The sequence below is a fragment of the Schistocerca piceifrons genome, unplaced genomic scaffold (assembly GCF_021461385.2).
Source record: "Schistocerca piceifrons isolate TAMUIC-IGC-003096 unplaced genomic scaffold, iqSchPice1.1 HiC_scaffold_1301, whole genome shotgun sequence".
Classification (NCBI taxonomy): Eukaryota; Metazoa; Arthropoda; class Insecta; order Orthoptera; family Acrididae; genus Schistocerca; species Schistocerca piceifrons.
The window spans coordinates 20,001-25,000 of NW_025727127.1; the positions used below are offsets into that span (position 1 = coordinate 20,001).

General features: G+C 53.2%; 1 non-coding gene across 1 annotated transcript in view; it reads right to left on the reverse strand.

The window, feature by feature from the left end:
- LOC124731772 overlaps positions 1-637 on the reverse strand; it is a 1,909-nt gene extending 1,272 nt beyond the window's left edge. Inside the window, exon 1 of the ribosomal RNA XR_007008469.1 lies at positions 1-637. This exon is cut by the window's left edge and continues 1,272 nt beyond it. This is a non-coding gene — a ribosomal RNA (small subunit ribosomal RNA).
- Positions 638-5,000: the final 4,363 nt, after the last annotated feature.

The following is a 5,000-nucleotide window of genomic DNA, read 5'->3' on the forward strand; positions in this document are numbered from 1 at the left end:
TAACCGCAACAACTTTAATATACGCTATTGGAGCTGGAATTACCGCGGCTGCTGGCACCAGACTTGCCCTCCAATAGATACTCGTTAAAGGATTTAAAGTGTACTCATTCCGATTACGGGGCCTCGGATGAGTCCCGTATCGTTATTTTTCGTCACTACCTCCCCGTGCCGGGAGTGGGTAATTTGCGCGCCTGCTGCCTTCCTTGGATGTGGTAGCCGTTTCTCAGGCTCCCTCTCCGGAATCGAACCCTGATTCCCCGTTACCCGTTACAACCATGGTAGGCGCAGAACCTACCATCGACAGTTGATAAGGCAGACATTTGAAAGATGCGTCGCCGGTACGAGGACCGTGCGATCAGCCCAAAGTTATTCAGAGTCACCAAGGCAAACGGACCGGACGAGCCGACCGATTGGTTTTGATCTAATAAAAGCGTCCCTTCCATCTCTGGTCGGGACTCTGTTTGCATGTATTAGCTCTAGAATTACCACAGTTATCCAAGTAACGTGGGTACGATCTAAGGAACCATAACTGATTTAATGAGCCATTCGCGGTTTCACCTTAATGCGGCTTGTACTGAGACATGCATGGCTTAATCTTTGAGACAAGCATATGACTACTGGCAGGATCAACCAGGGAGCTGCGTCAACTAGAGCTGAGCAGCCGGCCGCCCGGGAGTGTGTCCCGGGGGCCCGCGCGAACACGCAAGCGTCCGCTCAATCATTCTGCAAACAGGAGGAGGCTGAGCTCCCCTGCACAATACACCTCGAAACCCTCTCAGGTCCCGGCGGCGCGCAGCGCCGTCCCAAGTACTTGGTCGGGTTCGAGAGAGGCGCAATCGCCCGGAGTTAGGCGAGTAGACGCTTTCGGTGCGACCACCCGTGCTCCCAACTGAGCTTGCCGCTGCCGACAGAGGCCCGGGAGCGTGCTGTCGTGGCATTGCCGGCGGGAGACAACACGCGCCACCTACGGTGACCGGCAGCTCCAACGCCAGCGCCACAGAAGGACAAAAGCCCCACTTGGGTGCCGAAGCGAACTCTCCCAGCACAGCGCACGCGCCAACACATCCGCACAGCTGCGATACAAACCACCAGCGAGAACCGCTGGGGCGACCGAGCAGCAGACGGCGTCGCGGCGCCGAGCGCCGGGCGGCGGCGCATCCTCAACGCACACAGTCCTCAATCGGACCAGCACACTGAAGATGTCCACCGCGCTTCGCACCGGGCCCGCGAGGACCTACTTTGGCCGCACGGCGCCGCGCGCAGGGTGCGCCGGCGCGCAGCTGCGACGCCTGCCGCGTCCGTCGGCCGGCGCGCCTGCCACTGGCCGCCCCCACCAGCCGGCTGTAGCGCGTGCGCCCACGCACCGCGCGGCCAGCACGCCGGGAGGCGCCCCCTCACCGGCCGGGGACGGTCCCACCCAGCCACCGCCGCGTATCGCTTCACACCCAGATGCCGTTCAGTTTCGTCGGCATGGTGGGTATCGCTGGAACAACCGGTTCGTACCTCAACCTATCGTCGCCATCACCGATTCACCCCTAGCGAGAACAACCGCACCACAACAGGTTACCATTTGTTCATTTGCGTAACTTCACCAGAAAACGCAGGCGTCCATCGCCATTTGCAACTTCAACGATTATTGCATGCCTGTGTCAGGTGTCACGCCACACTACGTCTGCCCACATACACGCAACAAAATGTGCACGCCTAGACAATACGTGGAAGGTGGCCCCCGTACGTATGCGATGTCCATTGCTCGAACGACTGTCAACCGGCCTCTGTAGCATGTCGCAGATATGGAACGCGGTGCACCATGCCATCACGGTGTGTGAGGAGAGACGACTAGGTCCGAATACATCAACAGACAGCTCATGCTGATCGCCATCCACGGCGTCCGTTCCTCCCACACGTCTCTATGGCGTACCACACTGCAATCCAGCTCTCATAGGGAGACGACACGTAGCTGCGTGCACAATATTTGCACTGTATGGTCCGCCGTTTTTGGGCGCAGTCGTTGTACGGTCACACATGTGCCACGATGTATCATTCGGTACATAAGGACGAATGTGCAGTACAGATTGTGGTTTACGCGTACGACATTAGCGGACGGTTGACACAGGCCGCACCACAACGTAGCCTGAGTACGTCGCATGCGAAGGGCATTGAACATGCAAACTTCTCACCAACCAGCTTGCGAAGGCAGGGGGGCAAGGTGGGGACGTGGGGAGGGGCGGCATGTACGTCCTGCTGCCATCCACATTACAGTGTACAGCAGGAGCATGTGGAAAGTCAGCAAGACTTGCAAGGTGTTTAACATGAAGCGATACACAGGGGAGCGGGCAGTGCGAGTAGCGAACTATATTGCGAGGGTTGCGGGTGGGCAACACTACACTAATTGAACGAGTCGTATAACAATTACAGAGCAGGTTTAGGCGACAACATGGGTTACGTTAGGGGACAACGTGGGTTACGTTAGGGGACAACGTGGGTTACTTTAGGGGACAACGTGGGTTAGGTTAAGGCACAACGTGGGTTAGGTTAAGGCACAACGTGGGTTAGGTTAAGGCACAACGTGGGTTAGGTTAAGGCACAACGTGGGTTAGGTTAAGGCACAACGTGGGTTAGGTTAAGGCACAACGTGGGTTAGGTTAAGGCACAACGTGGGTTAGGTTAAGGCACAACATGGGTTAGGTTAAGGCACAACATGGGTTAGGTTAAGGCACAACATGGGTTAGGTTAAGGCACAACGTGGGTTAGGTTAAGGCACAACGTGGGTTAGGTTAAGGCACAACGTGGGTTAGGTTAAGGCACAACATGGGTTAGGTTAAGGCACAACATGGGTTAGGTTAAGGCACAACATGGGTTAGGTTAAGGCACAACATGGGTTAGGTTAAGGCACAACATGGGTTAGGTTAAGGCACAACATGGGTTAGGTTAAGGCACAACATGGGTTAGGTTAAGGCACAACATGGGTTAGGTTAAGGCACAACGTGGGTTAGGTTAAGGCACAACGTGGGTTAGGTTAAGGCACAACGTGGGTTAGGTTAAGGCACAACGTGGGTTAGGTTAAGGCACAACATGGGTTAGGTTAAGGCACAACATGGGTTAGGTTAAGGCACAACATGGGTTAGGTTAAGGCACAACATGGGTTAGGTTAAGGCACAACATGGGTTAGGTTAAGGCACAACATGGGTTAGGTTAAGGCACAACATGGGTTAGGTTAAGGTACAACATGGGTTAGGTTAAGGTACAACATGGGTTAGGTTAAGGTACAACATGGGTTAGGTTAAGGTACAACATGGGTTAGGTTAAGGTACAACATGGGTTAGGTTAAGGTACAACATGGGTTAGGTTAAGGTACAACATGGGTTAGGTTAAGGTACAACATGGGTTAGGTTAAGGTACAACATGGGTTAGGTTAAGGTACAACATGGGTTAGGTTAAGGTACAACATAGGTTAGGTTAAGGTACAACATAGGTTAGGTTAAGGTACAACATAGGTTAGGTTAAGGTACAACATAGGTTAGGTTAAGGTACAACATAGGTTAGGTTAAGGTACAACATAGGTTAGGTTAAGGTACAACATAGGTTAGGTTAAGGTACAACATAGGTTAGGTTAAGGTACAACATAGGTTAGGTTAAGGTACAACATAGGTTAGGTTAAGGTACAACATAGGTTAGGTTAAGGTACAACATAGGTTAGGTTAGGTTAGGTTAGGTTACACGTTGTTGTAAGGAAAGGTGTAGGGGGGGGGGGGGGCGGGGGCGGCAGGTTCGTTGATAGTGATTATAGTAAGTGAATGCTTGTGACATGATCAGATTTGTCACGTCAGGATGCACCTTTGGCTTATTAGAGGCGGCGCTCCAATTCTATGCTTGTGTGAGACCTGTGTCTTTGACTCATGTCATTGTTTGTGCGCTGTGACAGGAGGTACTATTGTGATGTTGGGTGCACCGTTGTATAGGACATGTGTGGGTGTTGGTGCCTGGTCTGCGCAATGGTGGATGTCGAAAGGCTGGGATATTGTATTTTCCGCATGGACCTCCTGGTCTGGTTGTGATAGTGTGGATTGTGTAATGTGGCGGAGAAGATGCACTGGATGTTGTTCCATGCTGGTGCTTACATATTGTATGTGCGCCTGTTAGAAGCAGAGAGTGGTGCGTGATCAGAGTGTCTGGCTGACGTGTGGTTCCCATTGTGGGCAGACTCTTTCAGCATGTATACGGACAGTTGTGTATATTTGCTGTAGTTTGATGGCTCTGCATTGATTACTAATCAGCGCCGTGTGTACGGGTAATCTGGTTCCAGTCCAAAATGTTCCATCTGTGTACATTAGTGACAAAGACTCCCCCCATGCAGTGGGGCTCGGTCTGTTATAGCTCTTCCGCGTAATATATTTGCCCCACGTTTTTGCGACTGCGAGTGCGAGTGCAACGCGCATGGGGACCGACATGCTGATGGCTCGGTATCGGACGCCGTACAGTGAGCAACGCGATCGCGTCTCTCGCTCGTAAGTGGTACAGGTCGCGGCTCATGTATAGGGACAGCGGGAATGTCGCATATTGGAAATAACTCTTCATGAAACGCAAGTTATAGGGGTGGATTGCACTTTACGAGTGCGGGAAACTTCCGCCGTTCATCCGCTGGAGGTGCGCGTGTGGCGGTTGGGGTGGTGCACGAACGGGTGCGGGTGGAGTCATTGCCGGTCCACGGCTTCGTGCGGCAGAGCCACTGGAGATTGGGTGCTATGGTCGACAGAGGCTGCAGGCTTTGTGGGTGGCGTCGAAAGGCGGGCACTGTGGCGCCATCGCTGTCTTAATCGGCTTGGCGTCGCATAGATGGCGGTATCGTCGTTGGAGGAGGTCATGTTGCGGGAGACCTACAGATGGCGGTATGTTTTGTGGTGCGGACGTAGTGTTGTCCGATGCGCATAGATGGCGGTATTGCATGTGGTGTCGCCCTATTTTCACAGATGGCGATACTGTTTTGCCGGCATGGGTGG